Genomic DNA, 16392 nt, shown 5'->3' on the forward strand with positions numbered 1-16392 from the left:
ACTCCCACATCACTGTAGTCAACAGTCAACAAAACACGAGGATGGTGAGCACAGACAGCAATGATTCACTGTCTTGTTTCTTTTCCCTTTTTCTCTGCTTGTACACATGGGCCTGTGCAAGCTTGGATGAAACCAGTGTGTTTACATACAGTAGCTGGCAGGGTCCACCGCAGAGAGATGCTCCTTTCTCCTCCGCATTAGTTTTTGTAAACCAATCCACCTATATCAAGTGATATCCACACCAAATGAAGACTATCGTGTTGCATACTAGTATGTGTGCGGGACAAGAAAGAGCTGAAGCAAGCTGCTGCCTTCACTTGTGTGCAGACAAAGTGGACAATTGACAGAAGTTAGTATTTGAAACAATACATTTTAAAACACAAAACCTGCAGCTGCTCAGTGGATGCCAGTCAGCTCACACACATTGTTTGTGTGTCCTTCGAGCGTAGTAAGAAATGATAAGAGATCTAAAAATGTAAGTCCAGTATGTCTCAGTTGTCCTGTTTCCAGCAGTTGTTTTTCCGCCTCATTGTTTTAAGGCTGTTAGCAGATTAGCAGTCACTCTGAGTCAGACAATAAACATTGCATTAAATATATATAAATGTAATATCTCTCCTTTTGTGATGCTTAATTAGTTTCCTAGTTTTTGAAGGTAGTTATGTACAACACACAGTTTTTCATTCAACAAACTTTGCGTTTTTTCCATTGCTAATCGGTTTTTAATAGATTTGTTCAGATTCCTAATTATTTTCTAGTCCCAGGTCCCTGAACTGATCGCTAAACCACTTTGATCCTGTTTAAAATTGACAAAATGTATGGAAAGAACAACAAACACTTGCTAAAGTGGTGGATAAGATGTTCTCCACAGTGTGAAGCCGTGAACATCTTATCAGCTAAATACCGTGACATGCATTGTAATTCGTATTGAGTCAAAAGATAAGCAAAGTCCATTGTTATCACCCACGTCGACTTCACACTGTCCTTAAAAAACTCTTGGCAGCCGCACAGTAAACATTTTAAAGTTTTTTTCAGTGACGACAAGGGACTAACAACATAAATGCACTTTTTAAAGTACCTGTGTGTCATATGAGAAATGCCAGTCAGGTGCACTGAAGTAGGTGAATTGCCTGATAGTTTGGGGTGAACCCTATTTAGCAGCTTACCAGCAACCAGTCAGGTGTATTGTGGCCACTGCATGCTGGGGATAGATCATCCTCATCAGGATGGTATAATATCTTTCAATAGCCCATAACGATGGGAAAAGCTTTGTTAGATGCTCTTTTAAAAAGGTTATTTCTTTTTTTTCCTCAAGATGATGGGAAACCCTTCGCATCAAAGAATTTAGTGCGCGAATGAAGAACTTTAAAAACCGAGCAGAAGAAAAAACAGTTTGTATTATTGCGTCTCCACATATTAATGTTTAATTCTGTACAAAAACCGTCAGTTCCTGCGTCAGAGAACAGCACAAGGAGGCACAAAGGAAGACTTTGAAAGGAGTCACTCAGGGTTCACTGGTGATGTCACGCATGTTCTTTCACTCGCAGAGAAGGGGGAGGACGTCTTTTTGGTCGCAGGAACACGTGGTTTGATATACAGCAAGTTCGTCATCACTGTAGACGCATGGTTAGGCATCATGATGAAAGACAAGATGTTGGTTTAGGTCTTGATAACAGACACAGATGTGTGAATTAAGTCTTAAAACTAGAGGCAGAAATGGGGTTTTCAAAACAATTTAAACGCTTCATCCTCAAATCTTTTTAACTGTCAGGTGCTTGTTAAAATCACATGAAAGGACATCGCTGGAAAAGACAACAGTTTTACCATCAGTCTTTAATTGTGTGGATTACATGTTTAACTACAGAGATGGTACTTTTCTTGACGCCCTGTAACTATAACAGATGGGTCTCGCTGCTGAGAGGAAACTCACCAAGACTCATGGCCAACAAACTAAAAAAAATGTGTAGTGTCGTAAACACAGCTTTTCTTTTTATCCACGGTAAATGACCATGATATAACTATGAGGTGTCGCTATACATAAAATCCACTTCATCGCTTCACTTGCACATCATTACAGATGTAGACTCATGTTAAAGTGAAGACACTCAATAATGACTATCATCATCATTTTTTTTTTAAATCACTGGTAACTGGAAATAAGCGAATTTGAGATTTCAGGAGCTGTTAAATATTTATGATGAGGCATTTCTTTTTCTATAATTCACCTTTCCATCCCATCGTGAGAATCATTTTGACATTTTATATTCATGTTTGAACCATCTGATGTGTTCAAAACCACTCTGCTAATGTGGATACAGATTTACTGCAAGTCCAAGGCATCATGAATATTCAAGCTAGAAGTGCTGCTTCCGACAAATGTGCCCCATGGCCGGAAAGACTCCAGGGTGAGAGATGTGCCACCAGTATACGCTTGTATGATCAGAACTTTTATATTTAAAATAGTTGGCTTGTTAGTTTAGTATTTGCTTGTTGTTTGGGTGTTAGGTTAATCATTTCTCATGTATATGAAGGAATTTAAGAGCGGCAGCAGCACAGATAAGAAGTGGTAATACCTAATATTTGCACCTAAAAATACAATCGTACCAGAAAATAGTTTGTGTTGTCTGTCCCAGTTTTTCTAATTGGAAAATCCAGAGTTCAAATTGAGGACATGAGTATAAACCTATATGTTTTAAAATCAAACGTTTCGGATATTTTAGGTGTTGACAGAGACCTGAGCCGAAGAATCATCTGGTATTATTACACAAAATGTATTAACAGTTGTTCATTGTATATTTTTATGGGCTGCAGTGTGTAGACAATGTGATAAACTGAAACAGAGACCATGGATCTTAAGTTCAGTAGGAGGTCCTGCATTTGTTCTTAAACTACACGGAAGAGATTTGGCCAGTAGTGTTGCTAGAGAGCAACACTTTGTCATGCGAACTAACAGCCGCACATGCGACTGCACATGCGTGGCCAGAATATTTTTTGAGGAGGCGAATAAGGCTTCTAATTTTTTTAATGTAAAAACTTATTCTGTGATAGAGGGCTATGTAGCTAATACTACAATTTTTTTTAGGACATTGCTGTTGGTAGTTGGGCCTCGTCAAACTGCAATAAAAACTCTTTCATAATTAGAATTCTTTTATTTGCCAAGTGTATTTGCACATACAGGAAATTGCCTTGGTGTGGTTGGTGCACTGTACATAAAACAACAATCGTACATAAAAAAAACAATATATACAGTAAGACAACAATATATACAGTAAGAAACAATAAGTTATGCACATGCGGTGCTAAGGTGCAGCGATTGGTTTTGTATCAATTATGTGCGTGGGGGCAGATGTTGCTGATTTTCAGGCCGCACTTCTAACATGAAAGTTAAAAAGAAGTGATTAATGGCACCCTCTGGATTAACACAGTTTTACCAGTTCATGATTGGACAACTTGAATGAGTTCTAATATATGGCCAGCAACTTGGAAGAATGGGACAAGTGGAAATGCACTTGCAGCTATTTCATACAGTTCAATTAACATATTTGTAATATGTATATTATGTTTTAGTGAGAAACACCAAATGTTAATATTCAAATTGGTGTTCATTTTACAGTGTATTAAGTGTACAAGACACATGCAAAAGTTCATATATATATGAAGGGAAGGCATCAAATTAAAACACTTTAATATAACAGTTAACTAAATGCATTTTTAAAATGAAACGGCTGAAACACATGCAGAGTTGAATAGAAACTTGGCTTACAAATGTATTGAGAACCACACATTTGGATTTACTGAGAAAATAACCTTTTTCCTTCAGGCCTTCAATTGAAAATTTATTTCAACAGATCCTTATTGTCTCCAAGTGCCTATATAATACCTCAGGTGAGGTTGTCAAGTGTCTAAATTTGAACTGAATGTGAACTTCCAATGAGCTCTACATGTTAAAACAAATGCAAACACACTGTATAGCTCCATAGATTGCCTACAGATTAAGAACACCTAATTCAAATTCAGCCGTGTGATGGCACACATTTCAACAGATGCTTGTCTTTCTAGTTTCAACACGTTGATGTCTATCTTCTGTGTCTTTTTGAGTATTTTTAACACCAAGAGGATTTAAGTATGATTATACCAGTCAATCAAATATTGCTCAAGTTTTTTAAACGCTCTTAGGTTTATATTTAACTGAAGGGTGCTGTGACATCGATAAATATTCTTTGAAACTTATATAAAGTATCTTAAGTCAACTCTGATGAAATCTTATTGTCCTAAATTGAATTGTACAATGTCACATGAGTAATCCTTTCCGCTATTGTCTGTTCATGATCTTAAGGCAACATTCAAACAAACCACAAGCATCATTTGCATGTCATGGTATGGTCCCGCTGTGAATCAAATGAACCAATGATAAGAATTAGGCCACTTTATTGTGTGTTTTTCCCCTTGTGATGAGACTTTCTCTTAATGACTCGTACCGAATGTCCCGAGCCCTAGAGAAACTTCTTCTTACCTCAGAGCAAAATCGGCGAATGTCACACATTCTATTAAATGGCTTGTATGCTCCGCTTAAGAACGAATCTGTTCATTCCACACCGGTGTAAAAGGCCCCGTGTATTAACACAGCATTGAGTCAGTTTGATTTCCAAATCTTGAAACGAGACTGGAGTTTCTGTAAAAGTGTGAAAGTGGTTAAACAAACGACTAGAAACAGAATTATCAACAAAAAAACTATAAACACAGCCTTTTTAGGTAGGAGATAGAATTGTCCCATTATCAGGTTCCTGTTTCAGTTATGTTATCCAAAACATCTTGCACAACAAAAGTGGATTGACTAGGGACCAGGAGTCCTGGAGATATTCCGTTAAGTGTAATCAGTTGAGGTAGATTCTTCTTCAGTTGAATATCAGAATTAATAGCCACCTAAATAAGTCAGTAAATCGTGTAGGTGTGCCCTGTACAACTTTGTATGCGCAATTTTATAATTACAATTCTGTTGCACTTTGAGAGGGTCCAATAATTGCAATGGTCACAAATAGAGACTTAGTATTTGTTAGTGAGAAATATATAAAATAGTTATTTTGCATATTTTGGTTGTGGGTCCCTAGAATCATGCATTTCAAAACAGCTGTTTTCCACAAAAGGATTTTATTGTTCAACCTGAGAAATAACCTGTTCTTACCCAGAATTGTGTCAACACAGACGCATTATTGACCCTGTTAGTTTTTTCAGATGAATTCTGTGAATTCAGGGAGAAACTCCTTCTTTTTTGTGTGGTTACCACTCCATGGGGGCAGGCAGGGGTAAATAATACACTTAACTACCCCCCCCCCCCTCCATCCAGGCAAGAACAAGAGGAGCAGGCTGCAGAGAGAAAGGTTGGAAAGGAGAGCAGCGAAAACGCAGAGCAGCTCTCAGCTGTCACGTTCGCTTGCTGTAAAGCCATGTGGAATGATATAACATTGACGTCACAACCCAGTGACGTACCACAGGGTGATTGCATAGAAGAAAAAAAAAATGCCAAGTCTTATTAATCGCCCTGTAGAATATAGTGTCTGCCTCCAGCGGTAATGAGAAAGGAAGAAATTGTCCGTTTTAGACAGTGTGCAATAGAAAGAGTGTTTAGGGGGGGAAAGGTGCCACGGACAATTGTACTTTAAAGCCCACTTAGCTTTTTTACCCCGAAAATAATTAAAATAATTTTGATATAAAATATAAAAAATATATGGTATAAAACCTTTTATTTATTTATTTTGTCAGTGGTCTAATGAGACTGTTTGCACCCTGTGCCTCTTTATATGATTTGTCTGTAGAGAAACATCCACACATTCTGTTTGCTCTTTTGCCCTTTGGCTCATTATTATCAAAACAAAACCAGCGTCTGAACAACATGTGTTATATTCAAGATGAGTTATATGTGTGTGTGTGTGTATTTGTCTTTCTCTCTCTTTACGCTTGTGTGTGCCTGTGTGCAGGTGTTTTTTTATTTTCCAGTATACAGTTAATTACACATTTACTATTTACTGCACCATTTTCAATGCGTTTACAAAAACCTGAAATAAGTCTGACTTGCTTTAAACAATTAAATGTATAAAGATTACCAAATTAAAGCTTATTGTGCCCCTTTCACACACTCTGGGCCTCTGTCATGCTGAGGATGTGTCACAGACACTTGAACGAACAACACAATCTAATTTTATTTATTGCGCTTATTCTTTTTTGTTTATTTAATACAATTAAATATCAATGTAAATCCATTAAGATCAATAAGGGACCTTTTCAGCTCAACCCAAATTGTAGTTTATAATTTGTCTATATTTACACATTTAAATCTATTTGTAATTAGCTATAGCTTATATGTCTAATGTCATCCACAGTTTAAGGTAATGTTTATTTTTATGAAACATTTTGTCAGTCTATGTAAAAAATAGATAAATGTAAAAGTACATTATTATTTATTTTTTAATAATATATGTATTCATTTTTTTGGACTTTTAAATAAATTGCACATATGGCCACCTTCAGTCAAATGTGGTTCATGTGAATTTGAGCTGAACATTATTATATACTGTAAATCTATTTGATAAAATGAAATCTCAGCTGTGCTGTTGTTGCGCTGGAGGAGAATGACGTGTGCCGCTAACCTAAGTGTTTCCGAGCTTGTGTAACAGTTGAAATATCAAGACCAAGATGTTCTAAATCATTGCTTAGCAACTACCTATCAATGCCACTGGTAGCTTTCATAGTAATGGTAAACATTTTGTGAAATGCCAAACCAAGAGCTGAATCAGCATTTATGAATGCTGTGTGTTAATATAGAAACCTTTTATCTGGTGTATTTCTAAAGATGTACATAAGCATTTAATTCTGTTATTTTGGAAACTGCACTGGTCAAAATGTGGCTTGTTGTTATTGAACCCAGATGTCCCGCTGGTGACAGCTTCTGTTGGATTACACTCTCATCCCACTTCCTTTTAAGAACTAGTTTGCATAGCTGCTTTTAATTTTTCATTGTCGGCAAAAGCAGGACCAGTAGAAAGGGTTAAGTCGAGCGGGGTGCTGTGTGTTTGGCTGACTGCGGAGTGAAACAGGATGCAGCGACTGCATTGTCAGCCTGCTGGTGTGAGTGCAAACAGATGAGGAAATGCTGGAGCGGGTACTCCAAAACTCGGGTTACCCTGGAAACGGTTTGCGTCATGATCACCAGCAATTAGCTTGCAGCTCTTTAGTTTTCATGATAGGACTACCAGAGCTTAGCCTGATGACTCTGGTGTCTGAGCAGTCGCCATAAACAGAGGACTCACTAAATATTCAGACCGTCTTGTGTTTGCTTTTTCCCTTTTGAGTTAAATTTGTGGTCCACGAATTATAATTATTTTAGAAAAGAGTTTGAGTTATGAGTTTTTGAAGCTCTTGTTTTGAACTGTTCAGCATGACCTCTTTTTCTAGTTTTCTCTAATTAGTCTTGATCCTTGATCCATCCCTATCTTGTCCATCTTCTTGTGCTGTTATCAGTATACAAAGCGTGTTTGAGTTTGTTTACTGTTGAGGCCCAGGCTGGAGAGGGGGGGGGGGGGGGGTACCAAACCGTTGCCATCAACTAAGTTGGGGCTAATTAGAACCTTTTTTATTTCTTCTCCTTTTCTCCAGCAACTATTGCATCAGCTTCCCATACTTTGCCTGTTTTCACTACATGAAAAATTGGCAAATGTGAAGTGGCTAGATAAGATAAGTAATGACAAAATGTTCCCCCAAGCCGCCTGCTCCATTTGCAACACAATTGAGCGTTTGAGTTTGAGGAAGCGGTGTAGATTTTATGTGCAGCTCGTCGTCTCGCAGGCTTTTGATAACACCATGAGGTTTCCAACAATGCAAACATTTCAGGTGGCTTAGCTTTTAAGTTCAGGATGAGGTTGTTGAACCTTGCATGTGTTGACTGTTTGCTCAGTCCAATGACAGGGTGAGAGTAGAGGGAGAGAGCATGGTGAGGTTTTGACGAGGGGCGGTGTGGTTAAATTAGACCGCTATGACATAGATGCTGGGAGCCCTTGTTTGAAATTCTGCTTGAGAAAATAGGTTGAGGGTGTAGTAATTTTTTTTATAGAACTGAATACGTGCTGTTAGTAAAACATGAGGTTTTACTGACTCTTAATAGTCACCACACTACTTTACTGGTGTAAAATCATCTTCTTTCTTCTTTCAATATTTGCTAGGTTTTACATGATGATCTAAGGGATGTTTGGACAAGAGTGATTTTTTTTCTTTGTGGCATTGAGAATTATTACAGCTCTTTTTATTTTACATTTTCCCCAAAACATTAACCAGCAATTTTATGAAATATTTCCTCACTTTCTTCCTCCACTTTCCTGTCTTTATTTTGTTCACTCTCGCTCTGTTTCTCATTTTCTCAGAATTTCTTCCTGTCTTTCTCTGTGCGCCTCTTTTGAAAATGGTGTCAGCACTGCTGCTTTTACACCAAAAGGCTGTTGCTAAGTGACGGTTGACGTCAGCCGCAGCTACAGAGGAGGGCTTGTGTGTGTTTAGCAGCTGAGGGCAGATCCCACTGAAAAGGGCAAAACTGTGAAGCACTATTAGTCACTGCAATGAAAACCCGAACTTCAACCAACGCAATCACCATTTCCAATAACTGTGCACAATTTATTTGGAGTACTTATTGTAAAAAAGTAAATCTGTGAAAGTGGAACGATGAGGTTTTAGATAAATTGTTTTTGGAGAAACTGCACCCGGCCAGTCCCCACCCCCTTTTCTTCACTTTTTCTTTAGTCTGTCGCTGTCTCCCTTTCTTTCTCACTTTAACCCTCATCCGCCCCTCCCCCAACACACACACACACACGCACACACACACTCTCACACACACACGCACGCACGCACACGCTCAAATGCCAGACACCCCCCCTCTTCCCCTCACATAATGTAAGTGAGATTTTGTAGATAGACTTTGTGTCGGACGAAGGTCTCTGACTCCGAGCTTCAGTGTGATATCTCCCCCATCTGGCCAAGGTTGCTCTCGATCTGCTCGCCATTGTTCGGTGTAATCAATTCCCAGGGACCTGTATCATCCTCCCTCTCCCCACCCCACTTGTGCCCCCCCCCTTGCCTCTCTCGTCTGTGACTGCACACGAAATTTGACCTGTCAGAGTGAAATAAACTTCCTCCGCACATCTCTCCTGAGCAGTTATTTGTTATTATCTTGTAAGAATTCCGGACATTTCGGTTGCAGCATGATGCTTGTATCATCTGCGTCATCGTGAGGTTCAAAACGGAACATGATTTGCTCGTGCCTGGCTGACACACGAGAGGCAGAATCCTTGTTTTTCTTTATGCGAGAAAAGTTGTAGAGCCATGACACAGAAATTCGCACAGTCTGTTTACACAGCAGAGGACACGGGCAGAGTCATATGGAGCTTACTGATGGCAGAGCTCAGGGTTTAATCGCACACCCCCACTGCCGCTAATGCACACTGTGCTGATCAGATACAGTCTGAGCCGTGGCCCGCCCCAAACTGTCAGCGATCCATGTGAACGCCTAGAAATGATGTGCTCATAAGAATATTAGCAAAGTGATATTTAGGGGTTCAAGGTCTGATCAGCAGTGGTGTCGTGGTCTAACAGACATGGCTTCAAGCCGAAGGGAAGTTTAGAGAAAATGGAGTTAAACCAAAGACACTGACTACAGCCACACTCCTACACTTTAGTTTAAAACAAATCACTGCTGCTACGTTTACACCTGTCGTCCACATAAATCCGAGCACCTAAAACGAAGAATGGAAATGCTGCTGGCCCGGTTTTAGTTTGAAAACTCAAAGTTAAAGTCTGGACGGGCAAAAACAGAGATGATCACCCGAATTCACTTTCATTCAGTCACGACTCGAAATGACGGCAACAAAATTATGACTGATATGGAGCCAAAAGGCTCAAGTGGATGGAGATGATTTTAGTTATAAAACGCTGTTTATAAAAAAAAAACAAGAATCATTAGTACTCATGTAGCCTAAATCCCTTTTACCCTTCTGGGCACATCTGACTCTGAAGGGTTAAGCAAGCGAAATATTTATTTATTCAAGCAGTCACAGGCGCCATATTAATGTTCTTACATATTATTAAAGCTTCTGTCTACTATTTATATACAATACAATGCTTGTGGATTGCAGCAGTCGTATCTGCCTTTGTCCTGATGCTGTATCATGATATTAAGTTGATCAACAGTGGAATTGATGTCATACCTGGCATAGTACCATAGACATTGGGCTTAAGGAATTGGGTGCTCAGCTACAGACAGCAGTTGTTTGCAGAGTTTAGGCATAGAATAAACATATTCTTTGAACACAGATAATTTAGAAAGTTACTGTTGTTTTGGGTGTGTTATTGTTGCTAAGTCGTCAAACAATGTTGATGCATCAGGTTGGGTGTTTGTAGAAGTAGCAAAAACGATGCAAATTGCATTTGAATCAGCAAGTAAGCCAACTAGTCAACTTTAATTGTCTTTCATTTGCTCCATAAGTGTATTTTCAACATGCAAAGCTGAAGATGTAGTTGAAAAGTGTTGTGGAACCACAATACACCAATTAACCTATTCCTGACGTCAGTGTAACGTATTTGCATTATATCTTATGTCAGCTGCTTTCAGCGCTTCATCTGTTTGCACTTCGGCTCAATCAGACATAACAAACTTTGTACCAGGGAGCAAGCAGGATGATGTCTGTTTAATGTCCGGTTCAACTGATTCGGACATTTTCTTTCTGGCATACAGCTCCTCCGAGTTACGTTTAGATAAATTCAGCGTTGTAGTGAACGTATCAAAGCAGCTCTTGTCTGTCGCACACAGCCTCTATGCCGCTATCCAAAATGTCACTTTATATGACAGGTGGTATCTTTTTAAACAAATATAATCAAAAATGGGTCCAATAATTCCCACACAACTTCTTATAGAAATATCATAGTACATTTTAGAATAGATTCGGACAAATCCAGGATTTTTTTTTTCCCTTTTCTTTAACATTGCAAGATCTTGACATTGTCACAGATTTCAAAGGAAGTAATCCATAGATCTTGATGACAAAAATTTGACATATTTATGAGGGACTGCATAGAGCCATTGTTGTTCAAACTGTTCATGCTATACCATTTTTAAAAGCAATAGCCAAGTGGGGAAATTCCTGGGGACTTTCTGTGGACTTTCTCTGGCCAGTTCCCTAGTTAAGGACAAGCAACAGATGCAAAAATTAAACATGTACATGTGCAAACGGAAACCTCTGGAGAACGTACAGACCCAATTCTCCTGAGATCCTCCGGGGGTCACCTCAGAAAACGGCTTCACAGATGCACACACTCACTTACTGACATTCGGAGAAGTAGCTAAGACCGCAGCCGGTCCAGTCAAAACTAATTTGAGCAGCTCTACCAAAGACTAAATGTATCATGGAGGTGTTGATCATTTATCATGTTTTTGGCACATGATAAGCTGTCCATGCAGATAATGTGTTGAAGTTAACTGTTAGCCTGTCTTTGAGCCACAGAGCAGTGGAAATAGTGAAGCAGTGAAACTAAAGGTCACATTCAGGCAACACTAGTCTCCATAACAAACCTTTACTTTGTTGTTTCCCTAAAACAACATTTATATATCATGATACTGTAGTTAATTGATTTGTCTATCTAGGGGTTACAACCTACATGGATGTTAATACTGTCTCATTAAAAAAAATATATAATATAATTAGAAATGCATTAAAACTCAAATTTAAAGGAGATTATATCAATTATTTCACAAAGTCTGAGTCAAAAAAAGTTGCATATGTTATGAAAGGTGTGCAAATTCGTGTCACCAGTTTCTTGGCTTGACGATCATGACTTCTACCATTTAAACAAATTTACATTTTCAAGCTCTCCTTTACTTTACTTTATTCTTCCCGACTATCTTTGCTGATAATTGATTTGGAAGTTTTGCCCTTTTCGCAACTTTATTTGTCTGTATTTTTGACCAGCGGTGCCCTTTAAGAGCAACCCCACAGTGCCTTAATACCAAGAAATGTAAAGGTCCCCCCGCAAAAAATAAAAAAAGGATTGTATACTACACAAATCCTGGTAAACTTGGTACATGTAGGCCTCACCTTTGCTCTCCTTAGCTCTGTTTAGTAAACCTACCTCTGGTCTGTGTGACTCTGACTCATCTGACAGTCAGCCAGTGTTCCAGTATTTATGCCATGTGGCATCTGTCTCAGGTGATGCAGGCAGAGTTTGCAGAGCTCTGGAGTTTGTACTTACAGATGTAATACTGACAATTTTTTTTACTGTATATATATGCATATTTATTTCATTCTTATTTATTCAATGTTTTAACTCTTCAATGTATCTACTCTTTATTGTACCCTCGGCACCATTGCAAATGAGGGTCTTATTCCTCAATGTGTTTTCTGAGGCTTAAATAAATATTCAATCAATCAAAACACTGATCTCTGGTGGTTCCAGCATTATGTTGTGATCCACTCTCTGTCAGTGATGCCTGCCGAGTCTGCTCGTTCTGAAGACGGGATATCGGGGGGAAAGTCACTCAGAAAGCCAACTCTTCTGACTATTCAGCCTGTGTTCACACTGCAGGATGGACGTATAGCCTAAGAAAGTGTTGATTTGCTACACCTTTGGATGCATTGAGTTTATTAAACAGTGATTTGTGTTTGTTGAATGCATCAATAGCAGAAGATAATTATATACAAATAAACTGGATATCTGGTGCTCAGTTGTTGTCGGAGTAGGAGAAAAAGGAGTGACTGATGTATCCTGTAATGAAGGTCACCCCCAAGTAGCCCCCCTGTTTTATTTAAATTCAAAACTGTTGATGCAATCATCTTTAAAGGCAGGAAGGAAAGTGTGTTTCTTTGTGGTGGGGAACTTTATGCTTAAGCTTTCAGTATTGTTTTTACGGTTGAATGTTAATGGTGGTGATTATGACTGATTCATGTGTCTGTTCTCACTGGTCTATGAAGAATGCATACTTATAATTACATTTATAATTTACACTATTCTTCTTTGTTTCATTGAATAGGTGGACTCAATCTCTTAAGCCATTGTCAGACATGAACTTTGGAAATTTTCTGGAGTTTTGTAGATTAGAGGATGCAGGAGGCAAGACATAAAGTATAAATCGTGTTGTCTGTCCAAGTTGACATCGTCCTCTGCATCAAGTGTTGCACCTATTTTTTATCCTGCGATATTTGAATGCTTTCTTTTTGTAATGTCAGTTTTGCATCAGTCCTGTTTAAGACTTGCTTTAAACATTTTCTTGCTATATTCACACATGGTCTCAATCGGACATTTTCCAGACATTTTACTAGGGGTCTGGCAGGAAAAGTTCTGGTAAATGTCCAGAGCAACTGACTCGGACATTTGCGTTCTCACATACAGACCCAACATGTACAGTGTTCAGTGCATGTCTGAAAGCAGCTTTAGCCTCTTTCTCTCTTTTCTGTATTGCTGTGTCAGTCAGCGAGGGCATAACGACCTCTTGGCAGGTTAACAGTCTTCAATATGTGTGCACTAAACACCGGGGACTACACAATGCGAAATACCCCACCTTTGTACCAAGCCAGATTGGATTATTCACATTAGACATCAAGTTATTTCGGCTGGACATTGCAACAAAATCCCTTTTTTTGGCCTGACACTGATCTGGGTTTGTCCCTGACCTGTGGTACCTAGTAGCTAGTGCTGCAAACTTTCAGAAAGTTTGTTGTAAAAGTGTGCCCACAAAGAAAGCATAGTGGAAAACAGTTATCCATTGTCTGGCCATAGGAAGCAGATTGTTGCACACTCATAGGTAATTGTCTCAGAATGAAAATGGGCGTTTTGCCTGAAACATCTGTGCCAAGCAGAATGAGACAACTACAGTACGGTCTTGGGCATTTTATCATTCAGAAATGTTCTTTATATATCGGATCAGACCCTACACACACCTACAAGCTACCTTCTTGGATTCTGGAAGCTTGAGGGCAGAATATCTCCCAAACTAGGTTGCAAACACACAGCTTTAACATGGTCTTATAATGTAGAAATGGTCCAGTTAGTAAAGTTGGCGGCTTACAGACAGAGAACACTATTATTATCTTTTCATGTTTCTAGCAGTCCAACGTGCACTTTACTTGAACCTCTGGTTTGGTCTCCACCGACTCCCGAGAAATTATTTGTTTCACTTTCTTCACCCAATTGTCTGGGCAGGTATTGGACAGCCAATCTAGCCAGATCGTTTTGGCTGATGCTAGACACAGGGCTTGATGACAACTGTGAACTGTGCGGACTGAACTTTACACTACATATGCAGCAGCAGAAGAGTCTAAAAGGCATATGCAGCAGCAGAAGAGTCTAAAAGGCTCTAATTATTTTGTGTTTTTATAAATACAGATACTTGAGAGTAAAAATTCTGGTTGTTGTAGTTGTGAAGACTTTTGAAAAGTACAGGTCTATATGATGCTGACCTGTAACTCTATGATACACACACCCTGATTAGAAGAGTAGAAAAGACCGCCTGCATCAAGTCCTCTTTTTTGCTGAGAGGTGCACAAACAAACTACCATTACGAATTTTAGATAAATTACTCTCATTGTGTAAAGGCAATGAGTTAGTGTGTTCACAAATTACTTTTACAACAACTACACTGACAGATGCTGAGGCACTTCTTTAAAGTCGGTTCCATATTGATTATGACCCTAAAGTCGACAGGTGTACAAGTGCTTCTTGAGTATTTTGTTGTTTTTTTAATTGAGAAGCTGCGTATAGCCAGTAGTGGTCACTGGCTTGTAAATGATTTACTCAACACACAATTTCTGTTGTGGTCTCTTCTTCTCTCACTGTTCTTTGTGTCTGTCTCACTCGCTCTACTTCCCTGTGAACTCCTCCCCCCTTTGCTCGGCTCTGATGGATGGCGTTTGTGTTCACATGCTTGTTATTGGCCAGAGTTCCAGGGCTCAGGCGTTAGGTTGTGTTTATGAGAGGAGCCTGCACTGATTCCATGATAAAACCAGATGTTCCCTTAAAAGGCTTTGAGCCTCCCTCATCTAGCGCTCATGTCCATATCAGGTATAACCTTCCTGTTGTACTCAGGCATCCCAGCCGCCAAACTATAGCATTGCTCTTGGGCTCCACAGTGGTCAAAAAAGGTTGCGTGTGAAGGACATACATCACGTTTGCACTTTGATAGTAGAAACTGCAGACTATTTGTTATCAGATTGTTAGAATCTTTGTCAAAATAGAACTAACCTCATTGCAGTCGATAACATTTTGACATGCTGAGCTTAAAGGGTTTTCAATAACATCAATACTAACCCTTATTAAGCTGCCAACACATAACAAGTTGAACCATCTAGAATGTGTATATGCATATGCAGTATTTGATTTAACAAATTATCAGGTTGCTGTATGAATTCATATTGCAGATTGATTAGTGTCACAGAAATTAACCAGGAGGCTGCAGTTTTTGGCATGTCGCAGGTTAATTTCTACACAGTAAAACCCTCCAGTTCCCAGGCTGCCCAGTCACACTTTCAGCAGAAAATATTTGCACTGAGATCACCTTTGTCCTCTGGGTTGTTGATAACTTCACCCAGCCTGCTAGAAACCAAACATTGGGCTGATATAAGGAGAGGAAATACAGCTGTAAGAAAAGGAGAACAAAACAGAGGCCAGTCCGTCAGAGGCAGATCTGAATACTTGTTGTACCTTTTTGGAAATAGCTGCTTTAATTTTTGTGATGATACAAAAGTCTCATCAGGCTCTCATTGTACATTCTGCGAGTCACAAGGTCAATACTCTTTTTAATAATTACTGGCATTAATGCTGGGTAAACCACATGAACGTGCAGATCAGCAAATTTATGTCAGCAGAAAGGACTTTGAGAAGCACTATTCAAACTATTTACACTTGGGCTTGCTGCCACTCTCCAAAGGTCATGCATGCTGTTATTCTTGCCAGGCTCCTGTGATAAGATAAATGGCCATCATTGTTTATTTGTTCCTAAATGGAAGTCCACCAAAGAATAAACTTCAATTTTACTTTCTACCTACAATACATGTGCAGTAGGTACATTTATTGTAGGTAGAAAGTAAAAAAAAACTACTTACATTTCAATTTTGCATATGTAGTCACAATCATAGTGTACAGTCTTATCTTTTTATCTTTTTGTTAATTGTAAAATTTGGAATTGCTTAAAAAACTGAAGACATTATTCTCCACTGCATAAAGGAGATCATATCTCCTCTTCCTCCCCTTATTTAGAAATGAAGCCAAAATACCTGGGATCAAAACACAGAGATCAGAAATGGAGCTGCAGTAGCAAAGTCCCACCAGTACAAGCACTTGACCAATTTGATTCAGTCTTAGCTGTTAATC

The 16392-nt window shown here is 39.0% G+C and overlaps 1 protein-coding gene across 1 annotated transcript in view; it reads left to right on the top strand.

Moving 5' to 3' along the window:
- The window catches only part of pde3b (phosphodiesterase 3B), a 37650-nt gene that overhangs the window by 1802 nt on the left and 19456 nt on the right, over positions 1–16392 (top strand). The window lies entirely within an intron of this gene.

This window comes from Limanda limanda, chromosome 3 (genome assembly GCF_963576545.1).
Source record: "Limanda limanda chromosome 3, fLimLim1.1, whole genome shotgun sequence".
Lineage (NCBI taxonomy): Eukaryota > Metazoa > Chordata > Actinopteri > Pleuronectiformes > Pleuronectidae > Limanda > Limanda limanda.